Source organism: Amblyomma maculatum, chromosome 8 (assembly GCF_055883805.1).
Source record: "Amblyomma maculatum isolate TAMU_Amacu chromosome 8, ASM5588380v1, whole genome shotgun sequence".
Taxonomy (NCBI): Eukaryota; Metazoa; Arthropoda; class Arachnida; order Ixodida; family Ixodidae; genus Amblyomma; species Amblyomma maculatum.
The window spans coordinates 15706273-15722879 of NC_139351.1; the positions used below are offsets into that span (position 1 = coordinate 15706273).

The following is a 16607-nucleotide window of genomic DNA, read 5'->3' on the forward strand; positions in this document are numbered from 1 at the left end:
TTTTTGTCGAACAAATTCTCTTGCGACACGGCGCCCCAGAAGTGCTCATCACAGACAGGGGAACGGCGTTTACGGCAGAGTTGACGCAAGCCATCCTGGAATACAGTCACACAAGCCATCGACGAACAACTGCGTACCATCCCCAGACCAATGGCCTTACGGAGCGCCTGAACAAAACGATCGCGGACATGATCGCTATGTACGTCGACGCTGAACACAAGAACTGGGACGCCATCTTGCCGTACGTGATCTTCGCGTATAACACGGCAGTCCAGGAGACGACCAGAGCGACCCCGTTTAAGCTTGTGTACGGCAGGGAGCCCACGACGACGCTCGACGCAATGCTGCCGCACGTAACCAACGAGGACAACCTTGACGTCGCCGCCTACCTGCAGCGTGCAGAGGAAGCCCGACGACTCGCACGGCTGCGTATTAAGGACCAACAGCGCACCGACAGCCGACGATACAATTTACGACGACGCCACGCAGAGTACAATCCAGGAGACCAAGTGTGGATTTGGACACCAATTTGCCGTCGCGGATTAAGTGAAAAGTTGTTGCGTCGATACTTTGGGCCGTACAAAATCCTTCGCCGCGTCGGACCACTGGACTATGAAGTCATTCCCGACGGAACGTCAGCATCACAGCGGCGACGCGCACGCCCAGAAATTGTACATGTTGTGCGACTGAAGCCATGTTACGCGCGTTAAAGAATCTGTGGTGTTTAAACTTTGCAGTGTTTATGTTTAAGTGTCTTTGTTCTGGAACATCGAGGCGATGTTTTTTTAAGGGGGGAGTAATGCCGCGAAACCTTCAAAACAGTATTTGTTGTTTTTTAACAGCCGCCGGCATACAGGCTTATCACTCTGATTCTGGACCGCGTATCAGTTCCGTAATCTTTGTTTGTTAATGCTCGATGTCGCGAGTCACACCTTTATCAGTTTTGTTGTAGCGCAAGATGCACCGAGATCTGTCTCGAAGGTTCCGGCCACTTGGGTGTCTTTCCACCATGTTCCAGCCCGTGCTGGTAGCTGTTTGCGACGTTATCTAGATCGTTCTGTGCAGCCTTTAAATTGAGCGTTGCCGAGTGTGACGAGCATTCTTTGTTCGACGATCGACGAGCACGTTTGTTTCTATCGCCGCCGCCGAGTTGCTTAGTTCTTTTGTGGGCGCAAGTCAGCCCAAATAAACAGTTTCTTTAGTGCAATCATCGACCCTTCAATTGTGTCGTCGACCTCGTCACCACTACGTGACAATATCTTCTACTTCTCTCTCGACTGTCTTGTGTGCAACCAGTGGCAAAGGATACTGCCTGACGTGTATGGGCTGCTCGGTGGTCAGTCGCAGCTTGCACTCAAGAAGCTTCGTCTTCCCGGGCAGGTCTAAGAAAATGGTGTCGTATCGCTCCAGCAGACACTTGGCTTGCGCTATCTTTTCTGCGTCCGGAGTCGGGTTAAGCGCCGCGTCCCTTGGTCCCGATGACTTTCTTGTGTTGAAAGTAGGCACTTCCCCCGCGTCCGGTTCATCATTGATGACCATGCAGGCGATTGTATGGTCAAAATCAGGGCGCCTCTCTTCATAACCTTTCAGCATATTTATGTGGAATACTTTTTTGTTTCCGTTCACGAGTAGCTCGTAGTCTACTTCATTCTTCTTTGCTGTTACTGGAAATGGGCCCTTCCACTGCATTGTGAGCTTGTTCTTTTCACTTGGCAGCAGGATCAAGGCTTTGCCCCCTGGCTTGAGCTGTCGATTCACCGACTTTCGATCATAAAATTTCTTATACTTCTCCTTTGCGGCTTCCAGGTTGCAGTGTGCGATCTTGCAGGTTTCTTCCAACCTCTCTCTCAGCTCCAGCACGTAGGTATACGTGGTCTTCTGTTCCCTTCCCAATTTTTTATTGGACCAGAACTCTCGGAGAATGGTTAGTGGTCCTGTGACGGCTCTGCCGTATAGCATTTCAAACGGCGAGAACCCCAAACTTGACTGAGGGACCTCGCGATATGCAAATAGCAGTGCCGGGAGGTATCGATCCCAGTTGGCCGGTCTTTCTTGGCACATTTTCCTCATCATGTGTTTGATTGGCCTGTTGAAGCGCTCCACCAGGCCGTTGCACATCGGGTGATAGGGGGTTGTCAGCAGTTGCTTCATTGACATGAGTCGGCTCACTTCCTTCATCAAGACCGATGTGAAATTGGATCCCCGGTCTGTAGGCATTTCTTTCGGCACACCATATCGCGAAAACATCTCGAGTAGCGCTTCGGCCACCTCGACTGTATCGATAGTTTTCAAGGCGATAGCATCCGGGTACCTAGTCGCCATGTCGACCAGGGTGATGACGTACCGATTTCCTCTTCTTGAGGAAGGTGTCATAGGCCCAATGATGTCGACTGCCACCCTCTGGAATGGCATTTCAATGGTCGGCATAGTTGCAAGTGGTGCTTTCCTAGCTCTTCCTTTCGGTATCGTTCTTTGGCATATGTCACTAGATCTGACATACCGCTTCACGTCACTCTGCAGGCCAGGCCAGTAGAATTCTTAGGTTATTCTGTTCACTGTGTTCTTGGCACCTTGGTGTCCAGCCATAATCGAATCGTGACCCAGACACATGACGGATGGCCTCAATTCTTTTGGTGTCACTAGTTGTAGGGCTTCCCTTCATGAGTTGAAAGTACATATTCGGTACAACAGCCCATCTTGGATGAGAAACTGAAATGTCGTCCGGCCTTTCTTTCTTTTTAGGATTTCGCCAGCCTTCTTGAAACAGTCCGCCAGTGACGCGTCGTTGCTTTGCTCCTGCGCTACCTTCTCTGTAGTCACCTTCAGTAGTTCCGCCGCAGAAACCTTGCGTTTGGGCGTCTTCCCTTGTGGTGCTTTTGCTGCTCTAGTCTGTACAGCCGACGACACTGTGGGTGTTTCGACTTTTCCTTCAGCCGGCTCTAGGTTTCCGCTGCACTCTCTTGAAATCACGTTCGAGGGAGTCTTCACAACGGTTTCCTCTTCATCATTTTCATTCTGATCCGGGAAATGTTCCCCACTAAGGTTCCAGTCGGCATCGGGATCGTCAACGTTTCGTACGCCCGCGATGTTTCCTAGCACCAAGTCATATAGGGGTGCATCTAGGCATTTCGCCAAGACCGGTCCCGAATAGTACGGTGTAGAAATGTAAATCATTGCCTCGGAAAGGTAGCGAACCGTGCTGTCAAGCAGTAGCACCGCCGCAAGTTGACCGGTAAGCTCCTCATCTTCAACAAGACTCCTTCTTACTAGGACAGTGTTTGTGCCACTGTCTCTCAACACGCTCACGCGCTGTCCGCGAATTTCACCTTTAACTACAGGCATCGACTCGCTGACGGTTGCGTGCCTTGCCGTTTCACCTTCCGATCTCTCACCCTCTGCCGTCTTTTCGACTTCCTCTGGGGTCAAGTCAGTTTGTCGGGGATGTACGATACACGCGGCTTTCTCTTGCGTCCGATATCTGCAGTCTTCTGTACGGTGGCCTCTCTTGTTGCAGTTTTGGCAGAATGTCTGCGTCTGCCCTCTATTTCCTCCAAGCCTACAGTCCGAGGCGCGGTGTCCAACACGATTGCACAAGAAACACCTCGGGGGTTGCCTAAATGTGCCACTTTCCACTCCTCGCTTTACCGCGTCGACATCAGAAGCTCTCCCGTTGTCTTCCTTGACCTTTCCTAGGTTTCTATGGCCTTGGGCTTCCATGAACTGGTCAGCATATTCTATGAATTCCTCCACCGTCTTCAACTTCCGCTCTTTCAGAAATATGGCCAACTTCGGGTGACAGCAGGCCAAAAACTGTTCTGCCACCATTAGATCTCTCACCCCTTGGTAGGTTTTTTCCACCTCTGCCATTTCCAGCCATCGCTCAAAGTAGTTCGACAATCGCGATGCGAACTGCTTTGCTGTTTCCGCATCATTTGGTTTACTGCTTCGAAACCTCTCTCGAAAACCTTCCGCGGTTAAACGGAACCTCTGTAGAAGTGTTTTCTTCACTTTGTCATAGTCCGTCGACTCTGAAGCGGGCATCCTCCCAAAAACTGTTAATGCCTCGCCCACCAGACAAAGGCTCAGGGCTGTTGCCCATTCGCTCTTATTCCATCCTTGGCCTGTTGCGATTCTCTCAAAACGGTGCAAATACGCATCCAAGTCATCCCGCTTATCGTCAAAAGGAGCCATCAGCTTCCTTAAACAGACCGCTGTTGGGCGTGGAGCCCCAACACCTGACGAGAGTCCTGTTGCCTCTGGCACGGCTCCAACGTTAGTGTTCGCAAGGCGTAACCTGAGTTCAAGCACTTCTTTCTCCTGTGCCAGTCTCTTTTCTTCTACCTCAGCCATCCGCTTAGCTCTCTCTTCTGTTTCACGTGCCTGCTCGCGAGCCCTGTCGCTCTCTTCAAGCGCCTGCCTGTGCGCCAACTCTTTTTCCTCTCTGTGTCTCGTTTTCTCTTCCTCATAAAGAGCCATTGTTTCCTCTTTCGTGAACCCGAGCTTTTCGGCTCTAAGCATAAGCTTTTGGAGGTCCATCTCTCTGGTTTTAGCACGAACACAAGCGTGTTGACTTTAACGTTCAGACAAAATGACTAAAGAGAATCCTGGCAGGCTCGCCATAAATTTGTCACTACATATCTAGAACGTGAGTCGAAAAACCAGAGAGGTGTACATCTCGAGAAACGATTTTTAGTATAACCATAAACAACGATAAAAACAAAAAGAAAGAGGTTACAGGTCACATATTAGCATGCACACATCAGGCAACACCACACGCAGGTGGATTTAAGGATCGCGACAATATGGTCCTATTGGTCTTTAGAGTCATTCACGAAAAAAAGGAATCGATGAGTATGCAAATGTTCAAATCGGTACTTAGCGGCGATTCAGATGAGGGGTGTCGCTCGAGTTGTCCTCGCTGGGGCCTCCGGAGCGTAGCCGAAGGGGCGTCTCGACGATCCGGATCGCGGCCGAGATGCGTCGGCCTAGGAGGGCAGCCTCGATGCGTCTTTCCCGCTCCAGGTCCAAAATTCGTCTCCTTCCCCCTGCCCCCGGGGCAGCCGCACGGAGCAGGCGTCGTCGCATGCATACCGTTCTCCTCTCCCGCCGGGGGCATTGCGCCCATGTATCTTCCCGGCCGTGGGATCCGTGAGGTGGCGTGACCTTGAGGTTCCCGAAACCACGCGGTTGCGACGTCTGGTCTTCTGTCTAAACGATTATTGCTTCCGCGCAGACGCGCGCACTTTACGCCGTCTACCTCGCTCCGTCCCCGTGGTATACGTCTGCTTCGCCTTTTGCGGGCCGGTTGTTTCTTCGTTTCCGTTCTTGTTAATTATTTGCTTTTCTTCCTGGGGCGGCGTCTTGCACTCACACGTGACACCATGAAAGGTTTTTTACTAAACTTATAAAACGCGCACGAGCATCAGGTATCCGTTGAGTCCTCTTCGCAATACAAACTTTTTTAAGCTGGCTACATTAGCACTGTAGAAGGGCGGTTTATTGGGTGAGTTGGTGAACCATGACGAACAGAAGCATAAGAGCGCAACAAAAACTAGACAAAAAGGAGAAGAGGACAACAACGGCGCTGCACTCACAACTGATTTAAACAAATAACGGAAGACCATATATATACATACACTTGGTAAACGCACATGCGCATAGTCAAATTTGATGTTGAGAAAAAATATGAAACCACAGGTAATAAAACCCTATAATTCGCGACGCGCTATCCATTCTGCAGCATGATCATCTCATTTACTGTCAACGCTACGAACGCTTTACTTACAGAGGCATTTTGTCTCCTGTTTATATAGAAGGCCTCGGCGATTTCTCTAGCAATGTGGTCTATATGAAGAAATAATATATCACTGTCGACATAGAAAGGTACACTCTCACACGTATTACAATGTTTTGCCAAGTTAGTTTCATTCTTTTTCAATGACTGCATGCTCCATCAGCCTAACGTTATTGCAACGGCCAGTCTGCCAAATATACGTACCGCAACAGGACAATGGAATTTGGCACACTATGCCCATCCTGCAACTGATAAACTATTGGCGTGATTAACCTTGCATCAGTTCTTGCTTTTTGTGCCCCACAGATTTATTTTAATCGCTGCCCCTACCTTGCCAATCTTATTATGTGCGGAAAACAACACCTGTACGCCACATTTTGCCCCTACTGTTATAAACCGATATGACAATACATGTATAATGGCACGAGAGCAAGTTTCTTTCTTGATTTTTTTTGTTGTTGTAGCTGTCCGGAACACTTCAAAGCACGCAGAACTGATAAGGTTCTGCGTTCAGAACCTTATCTATTCATACCTCTTGTCTGCAGACAAGAGGGATGCCCCAGGGCTCTGTGGTCTCACTACTCCTTTATATTAATGTGCAATATTCCGGTTCATCCTGATGTTACTGTATATGTACTATATTCAGATGACATATCATTCTTCGCTTCTGCAAAATACATTCATGCCCTCTGCAGTTCCCTGCAGGCATACTTAAATGCACTTGAGATCAGATTGGACAAATTTAAGTTGGTTTTGAATGTGTGCAAAAGTATGTTCTAGTCTTTAAAACACTTTATACATTTCGTTAACCAACTCCTCAGACATCATACCTCAAGTGGAATCTGTGCGGTATTTAAGCTTTACGTACGATGCTGGTATGGATTAGAGGCGTCACATCAAGTCTAATGCTCAGAAAGGTGAGCGTGCACTTGGTAGACACATACGTATAAGTAACAAGAACTTTGGAATACGGCGAGACACTGCTATACTTCTATACAAAGCCTATGTGAGGCCGAGTCTGGAATTTAGCTGCATTCTTTTTCTGGATTTCCAAAATATAAGCTGCATTCTTTGCTGCTTTTAGAACGACGTGCACTGCGCGTCTGTCTAGGTCTCTTACTGTCGGTCTCCACCGCTGTTCTGTACTTCAAGGCTGGTATTCCGTATCTTAACTCCCGTTTTCAACTTCTGTCAGATCATTCTTGCGGTCATCTGAGTCTGTTTCCGAGGTGCCTATACCTAATGTTGTGTCCAACCCAACCCTCTTTCTCACTCACCAGTGGCCAAGGTTCTGCATGCCCCAGGTTGTTTTCACGCAGGGCATATTAGCAAACATTGATAAGGATCTCGGTTCTATATGTACTCTACTGGTTACACAACGTCCATTGTGGTTATCAATTTTGATTTATATTTGCATTCAAAGTGAAACTCTTACTTTCAAGTCTAATATCCAGTTTCCTATCTTATAACCTTGAAAAGTTTCCGGATCACACTGTCTTCCCCATTGTTGCGTCTGTGACCACACAGAGGGCAGCTATTTGAATTTATCAGTCTCTTGCTTGGAAGTTTTCGGTGCGCGTCCCGTATTACACACAGGTCCTTTCATCAGATTTTATGGCAATTGGGCTTACACTTCTAAATATTTCCTGTAATCTGTCAAAAATAATTTTTCTGTCAGACTGTCTCTCTGTTTTGCTGTCATTGGAGTCGGCACGGTATACTATTTTAAGCCGCTCACCTAAGTATTTCATAGCGGTATAGAAGTAAGAAATACGCTTCAACTAGGTCCCAGGTCACTGCGGTATTTTCCAGAATGAATTCGCAGACTTCTTGCCTAGTTTAGTTCTTGGTGCACCTGTTACATGTACCATCCCTGATATCATTTTTAGAAAGTCCCGTTTTCAGCGCTATCAATAAATTGCTTACTCATGCAATGATTCCTTCTGATCTACAGCAGACTACCAACATTTCATGTACTAATGGAAAGTTCGTTCATGTCAGTCACGACAGTGTGAGGTAATGCTGGCTCTTATGCGATGCAGGATCCCCCGCCTTGTAGCTGCGAGTTCAGTGCCACAGACCTTTGAAAGGTTTGCGATGAGATAGAAAATATTTATTATTTCCTTCTCGCTTGCCGAAGGTTTTCACACCAGAGAAGGGTACATTTAGAAATTCCAATAGCACAACTGGGGTTTATTTTTTCGGTTCCGCTTCTTCGTTCCTTCAGTGCGAGTGCAGGAGGACTTGCGTTCCCTCAAATTTGTCATTATTTATAAAAGTACATCACAGCTGCGGACAACTTCCCTTGTTAATAGTATTCCAGAGTTGCGAACTTCAAAATTTTGGTACACATTTTTTTCTTTTATTCAATTGTGTGGTTTTAAATACTAACTTTTACTTTTGTTGATAATTGAGTTGTTACACTAATTAAGTAGCGGTAATGCATTTGGCAGTCCACATTGAACCATGCCCAATCCCCCTTCGTGGCCATGTGTCATTTATCAAAATAGAAGAAGGAGAAATGAGAAATGAAGAAATCCTCAGTGCTCGTTTTCCCACCGGCACACCCTCTTTATATCTCCCTTCCGTATTGCGGTTCACAAATCCCACAGGGTGAATCCTTAAAGTATTTTGTTGTATTATACTACTCCCAATTAGACTGGCGGCCTCATATCAGAAGTAATTGCCTGAAAGGTGAGCGAGCCCTTGGTCGCCTGATTCGAATTAGCCATAAGAAATTCGGTATGCGTAGAGATACTCTTTTGTTTCTCTATAAAACTTATTTGACACCAATTCTGGAGTTCGGCTGTGTTCTTTTCTCGGGCAGTCCTAAATACAAACTGCGACCTTTGTTGCTACTGGAGAGGCGCGCTTTACGACTATGTTTGGAGTTGCCAAAAACAGTTTCAAATGCAGCCCTCTATTTAGAGGCCCGTGTACGTGACTTGAACTCTCGATTTGAGCTGCTCACTGTGCGAACCTTTTTACGAGCACTGGAATCTCTGTCTGGAGGGGCTTCTCCCATTTTTATTACACACCAATCTCAGTTTCTAGATTATCATTTGCCGCAATATAAGCAACCACAATTTGTATTTACTCAGTCCTTGCTGTCCATAATTGCAGTTTCGCTTATGTCAGTAAGACGTGTTGGCAATGTTCAAGCTACTTCCACACTGTGCTTTGACCAGTCGTTGCCATCTAATGCAAAACACTTGACTACCACGGTAATAAAGGGACACCTTGAAGATTATCTATTACAATATCCACGACACGTAGCTATTTTCACAGATGCCTCACAAAGAAATGAAAAAGCAGCAATAGGGATTTACTCTCAAGCACTTGATTGGAGTTTTTCTGTACGGATCCCTGATTACACACTAATATTTACTGCTGAATTGCTTGCAATTGGTTTGGCCCTTCAAAGAGTTCCCGGTAATGTTACTCACGCAATCATACTCTCTGACTGCCTGTCAGTCTTAGCACCATTAGAAAGTCCGAAAATGCGTCTTTTGAAACAAACCCTGATGTTCTTCCTTCCAATACATTTACAGGAAGTACGCTTTCAGTGGGTTCTGGGGCACTGCGGCATCGTTTCCAATACAATGACGGATTATTTAGCAAATTCAGCTCTCAATGGGCCTGTTGCGGATGTTGTACCCAATATTATATTGCTAAATATATCCCGTTTAGAACGATTTCAAACGTTAAACTCCTTGAACCATGAGCCACTCCTTGCGACTACGGATTTTAACCATTTAAATCTCCATTGGAATGCCCGATGTTGTACCTCGAGGCAATGTGAGGTTTCCATGACGCTCATGCGTTGTAGAATTCCTTCCCTCAGTCTTTATTTATGTCGCTCTGGATTCACGCCGTCGAATCTTTGTGCGTCATGTAATGACGTGGAAACAATTGAACATACATCCTCTCCTGCCACAGGTATGCTACTCAGGGAAGACATTATCTATAAATACCTCTTACTCGCCTAGGATTGCCATTTACAGTTCCTGTCCTCCTCTCCTTTGGTTCAACCGTCAAATGGTATGCCCTAAAACCAGTGTGTGACTTACTTCATAACTATAATATTGCTACTAGAAGATTTGTGTGTTAGCGCTGATCTGTCTCAATTGTATTTTTTCTTCTTATTATTTTTTTTAGTAATTTACAATTTTATTCCTTTTTTTTTCATTGCTTTCTATTACATCGCCTCAAAATTTCAAATTATTTCAGCAACACTAGCTCCTAATTATTAGGTTATCTATATCATACAGTCAAATCAACATTATCAAAAATAGTATGTCACCTACAACGAATTCTGGCCAATCCCCCACTGTGGGTATGTGCCATTACAACGAGGGAGAAGAAGAAGAAGAGCTGCGGACAGATTCCCTTGCTAATTGTATTCCAAATTTACAAACTTCCAAATTTTTTGCTCCGTATTTTTTCCTTTAAATCAATTTTGCGATCTTAAGTCTTACATTTTTGTTTAGTTGATAATTAATTTATGCACTAATTCAGTATGTGTAGGCAGTAAGTGTTTGGCAGTCCACACTGAACCCTGGCCAAACCCCCTTCGTGGGTATGTGCCATTTATCAAGGCAGAAGAAGAGGAAGAAAGAAGAGCAAGTTTTTGACCGATCCCCCTCTGTCTGTATGTGCTACATGCTATTTGCACATCAACAACAACACCAACAGGAGGGAGAGAAGACCATCGCTGGTGCTGATCTACAGCCATGTCACCCTTCGTGGGGATGTGCCATTTTTCAAGGTTGTAGAAGAAGAAGAATCTCCTCGACTGACTTGCAGAAGATGACATAGCATTCTTCGCCTCTGCAAAAGATATTCATGACCTATATCGTTCACTACAGGCTTACCTAAATGCACTTGCGGTCTGGTTGGACAAAATTAAATTGGTTTTAAATGTGTCCAAAAGTAGTGTGCTGGTTTTTAAAACCATAACCCCCTTATATGTTTCGTTAAACTACCGCTCAGCTGTCATACCTCAAGTGGAATCTGTGCGGTATTTAGGCATTACGTATGATGCTAGTATGGATTGGAGGCTTCACATCAAGTCTAATGTTCGGAAAGGTGAACGTGCCCTTGGTAGGCTGACACGGATAAGTAACAGGAAATTTGGTATGCGTCGAGATACTCTTCTACTTTTGTGCAAAGCCTATGTGAGACCAATTCTGGAATTTGGCTGCATTCTTTTTTCTGGGTGTCCAAAATATAAGCTGCATCCTTTGCTGCTTTTAGAAAGACGGGCGCTGCGCCTCTGCCTAGGGCTTCCACAGTCAGTCTCTACCACTGTTGTGTACTTGGAGGCCCGCATTCCGGACCTTAACTCCAGTTTCCACCTTATAACTGTCAGATCATTCTTGCGATCATTTGATACTACTCCCGGTGTGGCTATACCTATTTTTGTGTCAAACCCCGCCCTCTTTCTCACTCACCAGTGGCCAAGGGTCTGCAAGCCCCAGGTTGTTTTTACGCAGAGCATTTTAACAAACATTGGTGTGGACCTTGCTTCTATATGTCCTATTGGTTTGCTCAACGTCCTTTGTGGATATAAATTATGATTCTATATTTCCATCTAATGTGAAGCACTTACCCTCAAGTCTATTATCCAGTCTCCTATGTGAACACTTTGAAAAGTTCCCTGATCACACTGTAATTGCCACTGATGCGTCTGTGATTGCGCAAAAAGCTGCGATTGAAATTTTTTCGGAGTCTCTGTCCTGGAGTTTTTCGGTGCGTGTCCCGGATTACACACCGATATTTCTAGCAGAGTTTATGGCAATTGGGCTAGCGCTACTAAAAGTTCCTAGCAGCCAATTAAAAATAATTTTTCTATCAGACTCTCTTTCTGTTTTGTTGTCACTGGAGTCAGCACGGGATGCTCTGTTGAGCCGCTCACTAAAGTATTTCATACCGGGGTGGGTGAAAGAAATACGCTTCAACTGGGTCCCCGGACACAGCGGTATTTTCCAGAACGAAGCGACAGATTTCCTGGCTAAATCAGCTCTTGATGGATCTGTTTCATGTTCCATCCCTAATATCACCATTTTTGGAATGTCCCGTTTCCAGCGATATCAATACTTAGCCGCTACATGCAATGATTCTTTGCTATCTACAGCCGAATACCAGCATCTCATATACTCATGGAAAGTTCGAGCATGTAAATCTCGGCAGTGTGAGGTAACGATGACTCTCCTGAGATGCAGGATTCCTCGCCTAAATCTTTATTTATGTAGATGCGGGATCAGCCCCACAAACCTTTGTGAGGCTTGCGGTGAAATTGAAAATATTGATCACTTCCTTTCGCTTGCCGAAGGTTTTCATATCAAAGGAGGGTGCACTTAGAAACTCCAATTGCACGCTTGGGATTTACGTTGTCGGTCCCGCTTCTACTCTGCTTCGGTGCGAGTGCGAAAGGATTTGCGTTGCCTCAAATTTGTCAGTACTTATATAACTACATCACAGCTGCGGACAGACTCCCTTGCTAATTGCATTCCAAATTTACAAAACTCTAAATTTTTGCTTAATATTGTTTCTTTGAATAACTTTTGTGATTTTAAATCTTATGTTTTTGTTTAGTTATCAATTACTTTAATACACTAATTCAGTCTGTGTAGGACATTTTGGCAGTCCACACTGAACCCTGGCCAATCCCCCTTCGTGGGTATGTGTCAAATATCAAGGAAGAAGAAGACTTGCAGAACAGACTGCGGCGTCCGCTCGTATATGGTCGGAAGAGGTATCCTAAGCACACTATTCCACTCCAGTTAGTCTCTATGTGGCGCAAGAGGTGAAGCAAGAAGAAGGATCGCGGGGATGGCAGGCACAGCGTGGTCACGGCGAAAGACGAAACCGGCATCGTGACGCCAAGATCGGAGGCCGACGGTTGTCGCCATCCCTCCCGATGTTCCTGCCTCCACTGACCCTGTAAAACACATTTGATAAATATTTCTGCTGCCTTTCAGAATAATGGGTGAACTCGGACCGTCAATCAGGCAGTGAAGTTTTTTCAGCCTGATGTATATTGCTTTTCAGATAAGCTCGCAGGAACACGTTTGGACGTTGCACTACGATTTCGCTAACATCAGCGGCGTCGCTATAGCCCTAACTACAAGTTTTACTGGCCTTTTTTTCTGGTAACGTGTCTATCAATACTTTAACGCGCATCTAGCCCCATGTAGCTATTTCATCCAGTCTGTGGTCGCTGGAAAGCTTCTAACCGTGCGCAGACGAGCCTTTGATGCCAGCAAATTCTGTTCCCTCTTAACTGCTCCGTGTAAGGTTGAAAGTGCTGAGCCCACGTATTCCACCTATCGTGGTGGTACAAAGATCAAATTCCCCTCCAATAAGTGGTTCAGGTTTGGGATTCATTGCCACAATGAAATAATTATAAGCGCTTGCATTTGTCGGCGATCAGGTGAACGTAGACGTAGGTCACCACCGGTTCTCCAGTGGTCGTGGAAGTCGGCGCAATCTGCCCTACACCGTTGTGCTCCCTCCATGTCTGATCACAGATAAATTTCTGTAGTGGATGACAAAAACGTACGATTCTTTTCACGTCTCTTTTTTAAATGTAACACGCCTGCACAACACCTTTCTAGCAGCTTTTAGCCATTCACCACCGTATATATGTTTTGTAGCCTCCTTCTCGTCAATTATACCTGGACACCGAGCCTAATAGATATGCAGTCTTGTGGAAACATTTCGTCAATATTCGCATAATGCACCGCCGAAGTGCCATGGTGGTTAAGACTCGACTATTAAATTGGAGTACCCAGGTTCGAACGCCAAAGCCTGGTGCTGCTTTTCGATTTAGACGAAAGAGGGAGCTGTTCGTGTGCCGTTTGAAGTTCGTGCACGTTAAAGATCCCCAAGTGGTAGAATGTTCTCTAGAACACTCTGCTACTGGACCTGTTTCTATCTATCCGCTTTCATTCCAACCTTCCCTTACTGGGCAGGTCTCGTGTATGCGGAGAAAGTGTGATATATACTGCCCCTCTTTTCGTATCAACCTTATAATTAATTTCACCTATTAGTTTTGATTAGGGAATCTTTAGCATGCACGCACCCGAGGACTGGGTTCTATAGCCAAACGGCTTAGCCACTGATCTAACGCGGCGGATTGGCCGAACAGTCGCCAATTGTGTAGAGAAAAGTACGTAATTTATATCTTCGGCGGTGCTCAATAATGTTTTAAATATTTAGCACCTATATTTAAGCAAATTTCTACGCAACGAGATCCCCATTTTGACGTTTGAGAGGCATATGACCTAAATATTGTCAGTAACGCGTGCTTCATTTGAGTAAAGCTATGCACATCACATTTTCCTGCTGCGTGTAGCACGTCTACCATTTCAATGTGTAGCCACTTCGGAGGCCTGGTTATGAGCGTAGCCTTTTTAAAATCACGCTTAGCTTAGAAGTCTGATAATAAACTTTCTCTCCTTTATTGATGACGTTGTTCGGGCCAGCCATCATTTTGTTCGTCATGTGTTTAACTGACGGACTTATAAAGGTGATCTGAATCACTTCGCGTGAAGTATGTGTGGTATACATTCGCCGAGCGCTTTGGAGCGAAAATAAAATTAGTGTCATCAGTAGTGATGGCTGTCGTCCAACAGCCAAATAAAAAACGTACAGGCATGATGTTTTCGAATTTATTACATAACAGAGATTTGCGATCCGGTCCCGGATTTCATTTCTTTTCATCTCATTTTAACATCTTAAAGACCCCATTAGAAATATTACATAAGCGGTGGGACAAAAATATAATTAACTTCTTTACACATCATATGTGGCCACACTTTGATGAAACATCATGGGACACGGGATGCCAAAGATGTGGTGAGAGAGGTCGTAGAAGCTCAGCACAGAAGCTATGCTAGAAACGTTATTCGCAATGCTGTCGTCACTGTCGCTGCAAATGTGTGAAATGTGTGGAAGAAAATTATGAATTATATGGTTTAATATACAACACCACACCCCAAAGCCAGAATTCTTCTTTGACTTACTGTGGAGTTTTAGCAAATTTCATATTAAATATCTCTTGAAATAAACAGATGGCCGAACAGTCAAACGTTTTCAAGCCAATTAATTTTTGGCTTCGCCTTGATTTGGATCATAAAAACATTATTGCATAGCCCTAGGTCCTTTATGGTCTAGAAACATGCGTGTTATATTCCGGGACATTTTCTACCACAATGATCACGTCATTATTCAATTCTATAAGCCGACACTTCCGTTCCGTCGTGCTTCTCTATGTCTAGGTTTTCTTTTCCCGAAGTAATCTTCCATTCGGGTATGCCACTGATTTAGTCTTGATTGCTTTGGACGTCACATCTATCCGCAGATTTTGTTAACTTCTACATTTGCTCCTCGTCCCCTTCTGGACTAAATTAAGGCATCAAAGTCGCCAATGTAGATGATGTACAGTGCTTTACCGCGACTTTGCTTATTTCACTTCTTCCTAGAAGATTTCAAATATTACCGTGATTCTTTCAAACCGTTAATGTCTCTTTTTGAAGAACCACCGGCATGCAGTTGTGATTAACTACGACCAATGTGAATGTAGTGCACGGAAAAAATTCTGTACTCTTTATTGTTTGTTCATGGTCGTTATCGCGAGGCGCAGCTCAATTATTTCCATTACAGCGCAAGATGCACAAGAGATATGTCTCGAAGTTTTCCAGTCACTCAACGTATTCTGAGTATTCCAGCCACCAGAATACATTAATTTTGGTGATACCTTCTCATAAACGTGATATTCCAAACATCAGAGGGCGACGCCTGTGCCGTGGACGCTGAAAAATAAATGTGACAGCGGAAATCAAAATCAAATTCCAACGCGTGGAGCTTGCTTGAACAGCGTAGTGCCAATGCCCTTTTGAAAGCATGTGACACAGAGTGCCGATTGATGGGGAAACTTTTGTAGTAGCCCTTTGTGCAATTCCAATTGTTACTTAAAAAAAGGCGCTAGGTCCGAGTGTATTGTCTGGGCTACCCCACGCCGCACATTCACAGGTGCGATCCCGCTACTGCAGATCGCGGGAGCTTTTGCCTGCTGCGTTTCCGCCCTGGGCCGGTTCGCTCCTCCTTAGGCGACCTGGTCGCCACCGAGCTCCCCCGGGGCCACCATATCGGCGCCCAGCTTAGCGCGGACCCCCGATCAACATGGGCAAACGTGGGGCAAGCCTCCCAGCCTCAACCCGTCCTCGAACGCCAGCTTCCAAGCAGCTGGATTACAGGGGCACGCAACTACCCCCGGCGGATACACGATCAATGCGGCTGGTTCTTATATCCACCACTGTCTAATTCCCTCGTAATTACAATCCTTCTTCTTTAACTGGATGCTGTCTCCGCGCACATGTGCTTTCATGTTCTTATAAGGAAATTTCTGGGATCATTTCTTGCTGACAGCTGAAATTCCAGCGTGCTGAAATATACGCTTCCGCGTTTGGTTTTCTATTGAGCTCAACAGATGCCGCGCTAAGCGCAGCAACCTTGCCTCCTCTCTCGTTCGCTCGGTGGCACCAGCCTCGGTCCTAAACCCCAGCTTCGATACCCGTTCGAAAGATGGGAGGCCGATTCCAAGGGCGCAGTATTTTGAATGTCCTTAGCACAATACAGAATCTGCCATACTTAACATCTCAGGCAGTTGATCCTCTAGACCGCCTGATCTTTTTTGAAAATTATGCAAGCGAACATTATTGAACGTGCATATGCAAAGCCTAAATTATACTCGGTGGAAAGAAGTTTCTTCTTGATGCGACCACTGTTTGCCTATTTCGATATGCAA

At 45.5% G+C, this 16607-nt stretch overlaps 1 non-coding gene across 1 annotated transcript; it reads right to left on the reverse strand.

The window, feature by feature from the left end:
• Positions 1-15778: 15778 nt before the first annotated feature.
• Positions 15779-16077, reverse strand: LOC146180604 (signal recognition particle RNA). The gene has a single exon (XR_014700488.1).
• Positions 16078-16607: the final 530 nt, after the last annotated feature.